Source organism: Canis lupus, chromosome 8 (assembly GCF_011100685.1).
Source record: "Canis lupus familiaris isolate Mischka breed German Shepherd chromosome 8, alternate assembly UU_Cfam_GSD_1.0, whole genome shotgun sequence".
In the NCBI taxonomy this organism is placed as follows: Eukaryota; Metazoa; Chordata; class Mammalia; order Carnivora; family Canidae; genus Canis; species Canis lupus.
Window position 1 is genome coordinate 18,905,648 of NC_049229.1, and position 15,866 is coordinate 18,921,513.

The following is a 15,866-nucleotide window of genomic DNA, read 5'->3' on the forward strand; positions in this document are numbered from 1 at the left end:
GTAGACAACGTGGGGACACCGGCCCTGGAATGTTGATGAAAATACTTAACATCTGCTGTAGCGGAGAAGTTGAACCATCAGTGGTGTCATAAGAAGGACCTACTGTGGAAACACCAGAACCAGAACCGTGTAGACAACGAGGGGACACCCGCCCTGGAATGCTGATAAAAATACTTAACATCTGCTGTAGCAGAGAAGTTGAACCATCAGTGGTGTCATAAGAAGGACCTACTGTGGAAACAGCACAACAAGAACCTTGTAGGCAACGAGGGGACACCCGCCCTGGAATGTTGATAAAAATACTTAACATCTGCTGTAGTGGAGAAGTTGAACCATCAGTGGTGTCATAAGAAGGACCTACTGTGGAAACAGCACAAGAACCGTGTAGACAACGAGGGGACACCCGCCCTGGAATGTTGATAAAAATACTTAACATCTGCTGTAGCGGAGAAGTTGAACCATCAGTGGTGTCATAAGAAGGACCTACTATGGAAACAGCACAAGAACCTTGTAGACAACGAGGGGACACCTGCCCTGGAATGTTGATAAAAATACTTAACATCTGCTGTAGCGGAGAAGTTGAACCATCAGTGGTGTCATTAGAAGAAGCTGACCAAGAACAAGCCTGTGACAAGAGACAGACTACAATGATGGAAATAACTGACGTGAATGAATGTCAATGAATCACCAAATTAATCATTTGTGAAAGTATACAACTGCTCAATTTCTCATGATATACGATAAACCTTTTTTTTAAGAGCTTAAAAAAAAAAAAACTCTCAAACTCTAGGGGGTCCTCCCAGCAGCAGCCCAGCGGGGTCCAGGCCTACTACTCCCCTCCCCCCCTGGAAAACAGCACCTCTGACCTCAAAACTAATCCCCTAGCCCTGCCCCCATCGGATCCATCAGGTCCCTGACAACTCCCGAAATGCCTGGAGTTAGGGAAGGAAGCTGCAGGCAACTAGCCCAGCTCCCATTCAAACTCAAACTCTGCTCCTTCAGGCCCCGTGGGACCCTGGAGGTTAGGGCAAGAACTCCTCAATTCACCCCTTCTGTAAGGAGTAGCTGGCCTCACCTCTAGCCTTTGAGGGGGCTGAGGTTTGGGTGTCCAAAGACTGGACCCAGGCCCGCCCTCTACCTCCACCCCCTCTCATGCATAAATCGGTGGAGAGGACCTCGAAAGGCAACTTGTTTGATCTGATTTTATTGACTCTTCCACCTTCTATTACTTTCCCTGGGACCGTCCCAGGCCCTTTCCCCAGGCACAAGGTCTGCACCTTTGGAGGGGAGGCGGTCCCCCAGCCCATCCCCTACAAACCAGAGAAGCAAACTGGGGGAGGGGGCTGATGGATCCAGGGGGAGAACTTCTTTTACCCATAGAACCTTTTAAACTGAAAGCAAACAGGAAAAATTAAAGGGGAGAAACTTCAAAAAGGGGACAAAAGGGGAAAGGCTTGTGGCTGAGACTGAAGACATCGCCAGTTAGGGGTCACCTGCCTTGGTCAAGGGAGAGGGCTCGGGAAAAGAGGGAGGGAGTGATCTGCCCCTAGCTCAGGCTGTCCGCTCCCCCATGAAGGCTCTGGCGGGGCTCGGAGTGCAGGGGAAGGGGGGGGGAACGGTTAAAGGCCTGGATGGTGGGGGTGGGCGATGCCCCAAGGGAGCTGCCAATCACCTCCCCACCCCCACGACGGCCCCCTCCACCCCTGGCTCGCCCACAGAAACGACCAGTTTGTCCATCACCAAGGTCTCTCTCCCTCTTTTTTTTTCCTTGTCTTTGAGCGGTAGCCTCCTTTACTCCCCCTGGGGTGAAGGCCCTGCCCCCAGAGATCCGGGATGGAAGAGGGGAGGGATTGGAATCTATGCCTTTTTCCGTTAAGCCTTCTCGTGACTGCAGCCCTTGGTTCGTCTCCAAAGGATGAGGGGGAGGGGGTGTCACCCCAAACACTTAGGTGCTTGAAGATCACTGTCACTTGAGGTCCCTCTGGCCGCAGCCCATAAAACGTAAAGGGACAGGCAAAATGTGAGAAACGAGGCCCTATCCTGGGGCCTAAAGCTTGGCCGTGGCCCCCAATTTTCCCCGTTGGCAGAAGAGGTCTCGGGCTCCAAGTTCCTCCAGGTGGATCCTCCAGAATTTGAGGCCTGGGGGCTCAGGGACAGCAGGACCCCCTATCTGCCCCCTGCACAGCGGGTGGGCAGGCGGGGGCTTAGCGTCTCCCTGCGGGCGAAGCGAGGATGCCGGCCCTCAGTCTCCGTCCTCCCCGCCACCAGGGCCGGGGGCAGGGGAAGGGGTCGAGGAGGCTGACGGTGCTGGAGGTGCTGGAGGTGCTGGAGGTGGCGAGCGTCGGTGCGGGGCGGCGGGGCTGTGCGTGCGAGGGGGGGGCCGTTGGCGTTTCTTGGCGGTTCCCCGGGCGGGCCCTTCCGCGGGCGGCCGCTCGGGAGCAAACTCGGAGCGTCGAGGGCGAAGCCGTTCGCGTAACACCGAAGCTTCGACCCGCGGATCAGACGAGCGGCAGGTTCCTGGCGCAGATCTCCGGGCGCGGCCGGGGCTCCGGGGCAGCCTGCGGGGCGTTTCCATCGATTGCGGCCGTCGGGCCGGCGCGGGCGGCTCGGGCTCGGGGGCGAGGCCCGCAGGTGGCGGCGGAGGCGGGGAACCGGGCTCCTGATGGGGGCTGGCGGCGGGGCCGGGGCTGGGAGTCTAGACCCGAGGCTGGCGGAGGCGGAGCGGAGGCGGAGCCGCTCCGAGATCCCCGAGGGCGCCGGGGCGCCGGGCAGCGGCCGGGAGGTTCGCCGGGGCGAGGGCCCAGGTGCGGGAAAGCGCCTCCGCCCCCTTCCTCCTCGCCGCGGCCCCGGCATCCTGACCGGCCGGGGAGTCCGGGTCGTTGGAGCGCCCGGCGGGTCCCGCGAGGTGCATCCAGGCCGGGTGCACGGGGCGGGGCGGGGGGGCGCGAGGGCCCAGCAGCACGCGGCCCCGCGGCGCCAGCTCCCCAGGCCCCAGGTCCAGAGAGGACGCCCGAGGTGTGGCAAGGGCATGCGGGCACGGCGGGGAGAGCTGGGCCCCCCGACGCGGCTTCCGGGGTGTCGCGGAGCAGGGCGACCCTCGCGGGGACGCCGGCACTGCGAGGCGGGGAGCGGGGCACAGAGTTTCGCTGGAACCGCCGGGGGGTGCCCACTGCGGGGCCCTGGTCCCGGCGGCCCCAGGAGCCCACGGGCGAGGGGAACATCGCCCCCGCTCGACGGGGAGGTCTCTGCTCCCGGGCGCCCCGGGCCGCACCCCCGGGCCGCACCCCCTGGCTCCCTCCTCGACCCCGGCACGCGGCCCTCCCGGCGCCGGACTCCTGGGTCCCTGCGAGTCCCGGCGCCGTCGGCCGCCCTTCCCGCCCCGCGCTCCCTGCGCAGCCCCGGCGGGAGCCCCGCTTGGCTAGACCAGGGCGCACAGGCTGGGGAAGCAAAGCGGCGGGCGGCCGCGGAGGGCGGGAAGGACCCCGGGCCCAGCGGCGGGGAGGGCGCCTTCCGCCCGCTCGCCTTTCTTTCTTTTACTGTTTTCGGAGGGCAGGGAGGTTTTGGCGAGTGGAGTGAGGATTGGCGGGAGGGTCTGTGGAGTGAGAGGTATTTAGGTCGGGGGATGTGCCTTTCTTCTTCTTTGCGTGGCTATTCTTTCTTTCTTTCTTTCTTTCTTGTCTTCTTTATTTATTCTTCTTTTTCTTTCTTTCTTTTTTTCTTTCTTTCTTTCTTTCTTTCTTTCTTTTTTTTTTTGTTTTTCTTCTTTCTTTTTTAAATGTAAATATGTAAGCTTAAAACTATCAAAATCCCTGACAGATTCATTATGGAGATAGGCATGATTAGTTTAAAATTCATGTGGAAAAGCAAAGGAAATGTAATAAATTAAAAAAAAATTTTTTTTTAAAAAGGAAATGTAATAGATAAAACAATTTTTAAAAAGAGAAAGAAGGTAGATGGATCACTATAGCTAGAATTAAGTTTTACTATGTAACTAGTTGTGGGTTGCCATTGGCAATATAAACACAGTGATCCATGGAACAGAAAATGGAAACCAGAAATAAATCCACACAAATACCTCCAAATGAACTTGAAAAGGAGCAAAACCAGTTTAATGGTGGAAGGATAGACTGCAACAAGTTGTGTTGCAGCAGTAGGACTCCCATAGGCCTCTGTTCCCTTCTGCAAAATCTTGATCTAAATGTCACACCCTGTACAAAAATTAACACATAACACAATACTATACAAAATACAATACCTGGACAGCCCGGGTGGCTCAGCAGGTTAGCGCTGCCTTCAGCCCAGGGCGTGATCCTGGAGACCCCGGATCGAGTCCCATGTTAGGCTTCCTGCATGGAGCCTGCTTCTCCCTCTGCCTGTGTCTCTGCCTCTGTCTGTGTGTGTCTCTCATGAATAAATAAATGAAATCTTAAAAGAAATACAATCCCATAAATAATATACTATAATTTATTTAAAATACAATACTACAAATAATATACACACAAAAAATACTACAAGACAGTTAGAGAAAAAAAAAAATGGAAAATGTTCAGGACCCAAGGAGGGCAAGGTATGCATGCTGAGTTAGACTCAACTCCAAAACGCAATCCATAAAAGTAAAAATATGTAAAAATCAGACTTAAAAACTTTTACTCTATGAAAGTTTCACTCAAGATGTTAAAAAGACAAGATACAGACTAGGAAAAAAAACTTTTGCAAGTCACATATCTGACAAAGTACCTGTGAAAATAAAGGAAACCTCATTTAAAATGGGGTTAGAAGCGCTGAAGGAGGTTCTCACAGACATACCATTCCTTGCAGCCTACTTAACTGGCAGGAAGAAGAAAGATAATTCTTTTACAAGGGAGGACACTTTTCAGGTAGGAATTTTATTTTCTGCCTATAAGTAAGGAACTTCCCTCTCTGTCCCAGCAACAATGAACTAACCACTGTTGTGCCCAAGATTGCGAATCCGAGAAACCACCAAGGAGCCGACATCGATGCAAACACTCGAGGGTTTATTTACCAGCTCGAGCTTGGGTCCAAGTGTGCCAGACACTGCGGAGCAGGGACTTGGACCCCGAGGTGGGGGTCAGCTTAGTCTTAAGGGCTGGTCTAGGGGACCTCCAGAAGGGGGGGAGGAATTTCTCAAGTTCTGTTTACATTTTGATATGGAGCTTTCAAGGGCTTTGAGCTCTGTTCTCATTCTAATAGGGGCTTCCTGCCCTTGGCTTGGGCTCTGTTCTTATTCTAATATGGGGCTTTCTAGGAGGTTAAGCTGTAAGCTGTTTTCTTCCTGTAACTGAAGTAATGTAAATGTCAGCTCTTGTGCACAGGGGCCTGGGATGGCTGTACTTGTGCTAACGCTCAACTTAAAGTGGAATGGCCTTGATTTTCTCGGCCTCCACAATATTAATGGTACAGTGTTTTGGTATACATTCACACATAAAATTGAATTGTGTTCCCCCCAGATCTGTAAACTGAAGCCCTAAACCCCACTGCCTCAAAACGTGACCCATATTTGGAAATAGAGTTGTTGCAGATGCAAATTAGTTAAGATGAGGTTATACTGGAGGGCCCCCTAATCCAATATAAACCGAATACTGGGTGAAGATGAAGGCAAAGACTAAAGTGATGCAGCAGAAGCCAAGGTGCAGGAAAGATGGCCGGCAAAGCCCCGGAAGCTAGGGGAGAGGCAAGAATACATTCTCCCTCACAGCCCTCAGAAGGAGCAAAACCTTGCCAACACCTTGACCTCAGACTGTGAAATGATAAATTGTTGATATTTAGGCTACTCAGTTTGTGGTGCTTTGTTAGTATCTATTTTTTAAATGTCTGTGAATGAGTCAAGAGTAACTTGTACTGAGGACCTTATACTGTCCAAAAAGTGAACAGTAATGTAACTTGGTATCATGGTAAATCAAGTTTGTATGTTGAAAACTCTATGTTAATCACTAAATATATAGTAAGCTCTGTTTAGAAGCCAAGCAAATAGTGACAAAAAAGACAAACTATTTTTTTAAAGATTTTATTTATTTATTCATGAGAGACCCACAGAGAGAGGCAGAGACATAGGCAGAGGGAGAAGCAGGCTCCCTGGTGTGGAACTCGATCCCAGGACCCCAGGATCAAGACCTGAGCTGAAGGCAAATGCTCAACCACCGAGCCACCCAGGTGGCTATTTTTTAAAAATCAATTAGAATAAGAGGAAAAATGAACAGACTGGGGAAAACAGAAAAGTTATTGTAAGATGATAGGTTTATTTTTTTTTATTTTTTATTTTTTTTTTTTTTATTTATTTTTTTTTTTTAGATGATAGGTTTAAACAGAAATATATCAGAAGGGATCCCTGGGTGGCGCAGCAGTTTGGCGCCTGCCTTTGGCCCAGGGCGCGATCCTGGAGACCCGGGATCAAATCCCACGTCGGGCTCCCGGTACATGGAGCCTGCTTCTCCCTCTGCCTATGTCTCTGCCTCTTTCTCTCTGTGACTATCATAAATAAATAAATAAATAAATAAATAAATAAATAAATAAAATCTAAAAAAAAAAGAAATATATCAGAAATTTCTTTACATATAAACTTTCTAAAGCTGACATTTAGAAAAATAAGTAACTCTCTATGTTGTTCAAAACCAAAAGTATTCAGCCAGTTTAAAAGAGAGAAAGATGGACAAAGATGTCATGCCAGCTGTAACCAAATAAAAGCTGGTGCAGCTATGATAATACCAGGCAAGTTAGTCTTTAAAGCCAAAATCGTTACTAGTAGTACAATGAATCATCTTATTAGGATAAAATGTTTAGTTACCCAAGATGGTGGAAAATTTCTAAGTGTGAATATACATAACATAATCAGATATAATCCACAAAAACCATGTTTATGAGCAGAAAAGGCAAGTACAAAAATGTAGTGAGAGATTTGATGAAAACTTTTAGAAAATGATAGAAAATTTGAAAAAGTGTTAAATAAGGAAATGGAAAACTTGAAAGTGAATCAGAAATGAGCAAAATTGACAGTTCCCCAAATTGCAAATGCACGCTGGGCCATAAAGCAAACTTGAACACACTTCAAAAGGCTATAGTCACAAAATGTACGTCATCTGACTGCCACCTAACTTAATAAGGTTAAGACTATATATGAACAATATGAAGATAATTAACAAATACCATATTTAAAATTAATAAATTTACTTCTATATAGCTTGTAGTGTAAAGACAAAATCACAATGGACATTATGATTTACCTAACTTAAAGGCAGTAACTAGTACATAGCAAACTTTAGAGCATTGTTAAGATTATAAAGGATGATGTATAACTACAAAAACATTTATTATAAAAGGTAAATTATGAAAATCAATGACCTAAGCATTCATCTTCAGAAGATAGAAAAAGAACAATATGTGCAAAGAAGAAGAAATAAGAAGATAAAAGCCGATATATAATTGAGATCAGCAAAGTCAACATTTATTCTACAGAGGCTGACTGATATGAAACAAGAAGGCACAAATACAACTAGGTCATTTTAATTAATACATATGATAGTAGGTATTAAAATAATGATATCACTGTAGAGTCTTCAGATATGAAAAGGTAATATGAAGGTATATTGAATAACATTATCACAGAAAACTTGAAATTTTACATAAAATGGACAAATTTAGAAGAAATGTAAAAATATTTTTACAAATTTTGACTGCTTAAATTTGACATTATGTTTTTAGTCCAGATTCCAACCTTCCAGCCTACACCTTTCTTCGGCTGTACAGTGTTCACATGCTTACTGTTCCTCCACTTCTTACTTGAATCTGACATATCCATTGCTCCCATTCATCCTTTTGATCGCACTTCTGATTTCAGTTGAGACCACGGAGGGTCATTTCACATGAAATTTGACTGAGTTTGAATTGGCAATATATCACTTCAATTATTCTTACTTTGCCCCCTTGGGACTTTCTGCCTGTGAATTTCTCCCTCAGAGTTAGTCAGGCTGCACCTAGATGCAGCTCAGAAGCATGAGGATTTCATACCATGGGGGAAGCCTGCAAAGTTTGGGAAGGAGTTGTAGACTCATGGAGTGGGGGGTGATAAAATACTTCCAATTCATATCCTTTATGTAGAGAACAATGACAAGCATCTGGACGCATATCAGGAGATCCTGGCAGAACTGAGTTGCCCCGTGTAGTAATCTCCGTAATACACACTCTGATTGCCTTTTCCTCTGCTCCTGCATCTTCAAATACACTAAATCTTTGTAAGACCTTAGTGTAGATTTTGCACCTGTAAGAAACCTAAGACAATGATAGAATCTGGAGATTTTTTCTTTCTACTTTCTTGAAGAAATTCTGTAAAATATGCAGCATTAGGAAGTGTTGGTTCTGCCAGGTTTAATCCATTGGTAGTGAAATGGAATAGAGAGGCCAGGCAAAAGTTGGTCTAAAAAGGCTTTTAATGGGACGTGCTCTCGGGTGAGGTTCCGTGGCCCACAGGGGAGGGAGAGAGCGGGGAAGTCGTGCCAGGCAAACCACGGGGTGGGGGGGGGGGGGTGTCTAAAGAGTGTTTGGCAGGAAGGTGGGGACAGGGCAGCATTCCAATTAGGGCAAGAGTTACCAGGTCTTTGTGTGCTAAGGTAGGGCAGCAAGGTGGTGTTGGTGGGAAAATAGGGGTAGGGCGGCATTCCACTTAGGGCAAGGTTTACGGGTCTCTGTGTGCTAAGTTAGGGTAGGGCGGCAAGGCGGCCTTATTGGGAGGTTGCTGGCCTGGGGTTGGCCGTTTTGAGGTCCCAGGCTCGCCAGCCCAACAGGTTCAACATAGACCCTCTCTGAATGTAAGGGGAAAATACCAAACCCTGCTAGCATTGATATAATAGTCTCTGAAATTGAACTACGAGTTTCTACTGTAAGCAATAACTCCAGTTTGTAAGCACTACTTGTTGTGTTCAAGATTGCGAATCCGAGAAACCACCAAGGAGCCCACACCGATGCAAGTACAGGAGGGTTTATTAGCAAGCTTGAGCTTGGGTCCAAGCATACCGGACACAACAGAGCAGGGACTTAGCCCCCGAGGTGGGTTCCAGCTGAGTTTTATGGCCTGGTCTAGGGGATTTCCAGAAGGGGTGGAGGAATTTCTTAAGCTCTGTTCTCATTCTAATATGGGGCTTTCAAGGGCTTTAAGCTGTTTTTTTTCCTGTAACTGAAGTAAGGTCAAGTTCAGCTCTTATTCATATGGGCCTGGGATGGCTGTACTTGTGCTAATGCTGAGCTTAAGGTGGAATGGCCTTAATTTTCTCGGCCTCCACACTACTCAGTAAGGTTGAAACCTCAACGTTGACAACTTAAATATCATCCCTTTTGTATCTTGGGAGAGTTTTCAGTCTGTTCGTAAAGCAGTTTAGTGTAACCATTCACTTCCCCTTCACATGAGATGTTTATTGTAACAGGTTGACTCCTCCTCCTCACCAATATAGGTCATTAACAGGAGATCATACAAAGATTTAATTACAACAGCATGTATAAAGTGATTTTGTTCACAAATCTTTGAAGAGAGAAACTGAAATTAGTCTTAGGAAAGGAAAACAAAAATCTGCCAGAATATTAATAAACGAACTGTTTTTTTGTTTTTGTTTTTTGCATGCGTGTGCTGTTGCTTTCTTTTGTTTTTAACAAAGCTCTTTCTTCAAAGACTTAAAAAGTAATAAAACCTTGTCATCAGACCTTCTGGAAACTCTAGAAAATGGCAGGTCTCTCTGATTCCAATGGGATCGACCTTATGATTAATTAAGTGCAATCTTATAATTTGTATCTAAACATAACTACTACATTTAAAATGTCAGTGGTAGGAAAGTATGACTCAGGTCATTTAAGTGACTAAACAGATATCTAAAACAACATCTGGGGCAGCCCTGGTGGCTCAGCAGTTTAGCGCAGCCTACAGCCCAGGGTGTGATCCTGGAGACCCAGGATCGAGTCCCACGTCGAGCTCCCTGCATGGAGCCTGCTGCTCTCTCTGCCTCTCTCTCTCTCTCTTTCTCTGTGTGTGTATCTCATGAATAAATAAATAAAATCTCAAAAAAAAAAATAAAACAACATCTGCTTGACATTGGGATAAAAGCTATGAGTAGGAGTCCAATACTTGCTGAAGAAAAAAAAATATTCTCATACTCTTAACGGTGGTAAAAAAGACTTTATTCAAGAAGGATCCACTGGAATGGGATTTTGCAGTAGCAGGAAGGGATTGGGTTCAACTCAGAATACAGCAAGAACAAGTGGAGATTCACAGCCAAAAGTGGGGTGAGAGGTCAGTAGATGGAAAATTGCTAAGAGGAAGCATCTGGGGAAATGGAGAATTCTGGCTAAATAGACCTAACAAGTTTCTTGCTGAAGTAAGGCCAGGATTTTCAAATATCACCACCTTTCAGATATCAAAGGTGGAAGGGTTCTTTCTAAACCAGCTTAACAATATTCTTGAAAATGCAAAGACTGACTTAGAAGTTCAAAGGTGGAAGCCTACTTGAGAAAATGGCTTAGAGGAGCCTGACTAACAAACATTTGGTCAAAAGAGTGTCATACTTTACAATGTATACCCTGCTAAATTTTGTAAGCTATATTATTATTAGACTTGTGATTTCTAATAACATGTATACCATTTTTTACATGTATATTAGTTTTGAAATGCAAAATGCTAAAGTAGGAAGGGAACTTAGGTGTGATTAAATGCAATATGTTAAATTTATATTGTGGAAATTGTAGTGCATTAATACGAAAGAGGCAAGGTCAGATCATACATTTTTGGCAGAACGGTCTCTTGGTTTTAATTTTATATCATTTTTGTTATATAATACTGAGATGTGAACCTACATTTTTAATGTTCAAGAGTTTTTTCCCTTTTAGCAAAAGAACATTGTGTTTTTAAATGAAATTGTTCAATAACTGCATCCAAATGAATAACATTGGCTTCATTCATAATTTATCAGTTCCTTCAAGAATAACTTTGGAAGCCTATTAACAATGTTTTATAGTTAGATAGTTCTAACTTCATGAATTTCTTGATTTGATTCCAGTTGTGTGAACCATTTCCTTTTTATGAGGTTCTTAGGTATACATGATTAATATAAGCCAATATTTGACCAAGTCATAGTCCATTTTTATAAAAGGATTCCACTAATATCAGATGTATGAATCATGTGCCTCTTTAGTGTGAGTGGTAATATTAATTAAAATCTCAGTGTCCATTTTGAAATAAAACTATGGAGGTTCTTTTTGAGTAACAGCCACCACCGGCTTACATCTTCCACTCCCAGCCAATTAAATGTAAATATATGATTCTGAATTTACCCTCACATAGATTTTCTATGTTTCTTTGAATGAAAAACACTACATATTAAGGATATTTAATTTTATATGCTTATTAGTGTCAGTCAGCCTCTGATCTTACCTTTAATTGACTTTGAACAACACATATACCTAAGATTGCCTTTTACAAAATCTATTTATTGCATCATTGATTTACATGAGATATTGTTTTTGTTTTTAAGATTTTATTTATTTATTCATGAGAGACGGAGAGAGAGGCAAAGACACAGGCAGAGGGAGCAGCAGGCTCCATACAGGGAGCCTGATGTGAGACTCGATCCCCGGTCTCCAGATCACACCCTAGGCTGAAGGTGGCTAAACCGCTGAGCCACCGGGGCTGCCCTACATGAGATATTGTATAGCAAGTACTCTGTACTTTATAGTGTCCTGGGTTCCACTGATCTTTGGCAAAAGCTCCCAGCTATCACTTCAAAGTCAGTATTTATATTGGAAGCTAAGTAATTTATCATGAATTCTATATAAAATATCATCTGATAACACGCTCTACTTTGGAAACTGCAAAAGTATTCAATATTTCAGTATAGGTGGTAATTCTCTCAATTTGGATTCCATTTGAATTGCAGAGCCCCCGAAAAGAAATATGCTGACAAGAAACTTGTCTTCTAAAATTGTACACATTTCTTAACTGCCCTAACCAAGGTAGGATCAAAGATAGTGAGGAACTTGCCTTGAAATATGATTGATCTCAACCTCAGGGCCCAGGATAATTATATTAACTTCTTGCAACCATTTCCTTAATAATCAAGAATTTAAACTATTCAGCATCCTGCCAGAACAAAAATTACTCTCGTTGCTACATGTCTCAAAAAAATTTAGTGTTTAGAGAAACTGCATTACTTACTCATTTTACATTTTATTTTATTTTTAAAGTTTTTAAAAATATTTTATTTATTAATGAGAGACACACACACACAGAGGCAGAGATAGGCAAAGGGAGGCAGAGGGAGAAGCAGGCTCCCTTCAGCGAGCCAAATGAGGGACTTGATCCCAGGACCCCAGGATCAGGACCTGAGCCAAAGGCAGAACCTCAACCACTGAACCACCCAGGCATCCCTTTACATTTTAAATTTAGATTTGTTATGCTTGTTGTTGGCTACAGAAAGGTTAGCAATTATCATTATAATTGTTATTGACAGAAGAATTTGTGAGAGCCACTAACAAAAATCAATCATTTTAATTAGAGTGCTATATAACTATTGAAACTTAGAAGGGTGAATAGCAATGACAAACATTTGTTAAGTCTTTACTTCGTTAAAGAAAGTACACAATATTTACAAATATTATTTTATTTACTCTCCATTTAACCCTCTGAAATAATTTTATTTTCCTCTTTTGCAGATGTGGTCATCTAATTTGGCCAAAGCCACACAGATATAATCCGAGCCTGGAGGGCCATCTGACTCTTAACCATTATGTGTGCTGCTGCCCAAATCTTAAAGCCTATCATACCCTAAAACACACACATACACACACACACACACACACACACACACAAATACTCCACCACCACCATCAACAACAGCTAAGTCAGCATTATCTTATTATCTTGTTATCCAACAGTTGGCAAGATTTGAATTACAAATGTAATTTGTAAAAATGTTTAAAAGTAATTGAGACTTGAGAAAGCATTAAATGAGGGACAAGGCTAAAAGTATTACTATTAGTCAATGTCATATGAACAGCTATATGTTAGAAAAGAAAAATTGTGAAATTATGTTCAGGCTTTGATGCTATTGATAACTATTATATTTTAGTGAATAACCAGTATGTGTAAGACACATCACATGCACCATTGTCTTCAAGCTTTCACTAACCTTTCAGACATTTATTATCTCTAATAAGGATGACTGATTTAGAAAGATAAAGTTAACTTGTCAAAAGTAGCCAAACTAGTTAATGGTAGAGTAATAATTAGATCCCTACAAGAAAGAAGTTCTATTCACCCAGTTAAGTTGGCTTTCATTAACAAATTTAGTAAGGGGGTTTATTTAACTAGATTGAACTGTGTCAGATGACTACAGTAAAAATGGAGATTAAATCACTGACAAAAAAATTTCAAGACAGTCATTATTGTGATTTAGTCGAGCAGTGCACCTATATTTCTTTGATAATTTTTTTTAATTAGCAAGTATTTTAGCTTGTTAATTATATGCAGGCTTTTCCATTACTAAGAAATGACAGAACCAAGGAAGGAAGGAAGAAAGAAAAAAGAAGGAAAGAAAGAAGAAAAGAAAACAAAAAAAAGTAAGAAAGAAAAAAAGGGAGAACAAGAAAAAGGAAAGATGAAAATTGATTGCAAAATGAGACAGATACACAAATAGTAAAGCAAATGTAAGGAAGAAATACGATGAGATTAAGAGAGTTAATATTATATTGAAAAACACATTTGTTAATTTCTTTATACATGTCTTATTTTCCTAACCACTTTATATTGAGGCAATTAGTGTCCTTTTCCTTGACTGATGTTTATATTTCTCCTTTTGAGGAAAGACATAAAGAGATTAATGAAAAAGAAGAAAAGTTATTTGTTTTCACTTTTACTATGAGATAATGGGTACTGTATGCTTGAAAGTGAAGGAAGGGGTCTGTAGTTACACTCTTATTTCTTACATTTGTTTTTAATATCTTTCTGTATTTATAGATTTCTTTAATATATGCGTTACCTTTTCACTGGCAATCTCCTTTGCTGTCTTGCTGTCTCCTTTGCTCTCAGTGATCTTGCTGTCTCCTTTGCTATCAGTGAAGTTGCTAGAGGTGCTGGTCATCGAGGACCTTTGTCCTTATCATCTTTTCTTTTAATATCGTAAGTATTGACAGTATCTCCCTGATGCCACCGCCCCATGCATGGTCACAATTCAGGTGTCACTTTCCTGGGTGACATCTCTAAAAATTGCTTAATTTGAAAACAAGAGTTCTGATTTATGGAAAATACACCCTTTTTTGCTGCCTGAACCAATCAACTATCCTACAGCGAGAAGAATTCAACTTCCTGATAGTTATAATTGGGTTTAAATAATCTAAACAGAATCTGAATGATTATATTAAGAGCTGGAGACGAGGCAAAGTGATTAACTGTATCTAGCTAACAGGTCACAATTACTTAACTTTACTTAAAAGTTTAGTGAATGTTCTAAGTGATATGGAAATGTTAGGGCTCAGAGCAGATGGCCAAGAAAAAATTCATGAGACGTTATCGGTGCAAAAAAGGTGTTTTTATTAAAGCACAGAGACAAGACCAATGGGCAGAAAGAGCTGTCCTAAGATTGTGAGGAGAAACTGATTTGGGGTGGTAAGGACAGGGAAGATTTCCTAAAGGATTTTCATGTGCTAAAGAAGACTCAAAGGATCCAGGAAGCCTGGCTATTATTAAGCTAAGCTTCTTTTTCCCTCTAGCAAGGCATTACATTAAGACAGTTGGGACTTCCTGGAGGACTGCTTGCCTCAAATATTTCTCAATGGGCTGCAGGTTATAAGGAAATTTAATTTTTTCTACATTTCCTTCTTTGTTTCCCCACATCATAAGCATTTTACTAGCATCCCTTCACTTAATCATTGAAAATGCACTATAAGTGAAATGTTTATACTTGTTTGTTTCATGGGAAAAGAAATTGAGGCACAGAGATATTAACTAACCACTCCAAACTCACACATTTAGCCACTTGTAGCACACAGATTCTAAGACAGGGCTTCCTTTTCTTTTTATTTCTTCTTCTTCTTCTTCTTCTTCTTCTTCTTCTTCTTCTTCTTCTTCTTCTTCTTCTTCTTCTTTCTTCTTCTTCTTCTTTTAAGCAATCTGTACCCCCAGTGTGAGGCTCAAACTCACAACCCCAAGATCCGGAGTCTACTGAGCCAGCCAGGAGCCCCCCTAAGGTAGACCTTTCTGATTCTAGAATTCATTATGATGTTTTCTATTCCCCCATGTGAAAAATACAATATTACCAGTTTTCTTTCCTCTAGCAAATGAATCCTTGAGGTTAATGATAATCAGTCTCTCTCCATATGACAACAGATAATTACTTTATGTTTTGTAAAACTTTCATTGTGACCTCTTGGTTTTGTCTTTAAAAAGAGAGCAGGAGAAAATGTCACATAAAATCTTGGTGATTATTTTCAAAGCTACTATAAAACAGAAATTAGAAAACAAAGGCTAAAAATATACAAAGAACAAGGCTGAGAAAAAGAACTGAGTAAAAATTAATTAGTTTCCATGTCTCTTCAGTCTTCCTGACAACATAGAAACCTAAATCTTAGACTTTATTTTATAATTCATAACTGATCTATACATTTACATAACTTATTTGCAATTTTTTCTGATCTATTTAAAGACTGAAGGAGGCTTCTCAGTGTGCTTGGCAAGTTAATATTTTGAAACAGGTAAAAATATTTCAAAATAAGGCTGATGGATCATGCAAACCCTTAGGACAATGTGCTAAGACAACAGACTTTGGAATTCTATTTACATTCATGATAATTAAAAGCTTTATGTAATTTTCTATTATAAA

General features: G+C 42.5%; 1 pseudogene; it reads right to left on the minus strand.

The window, feature by feature from the left end:
• Positions 1-2,013: 2,013 nt before the first annotated feature.
• On the minus strand, positions 2,014-7,813 carry LOC106559101 (annotated as a pseudogene).
• Positions 7,814-15,866: the final 8,053 nt, after the last annotated feature.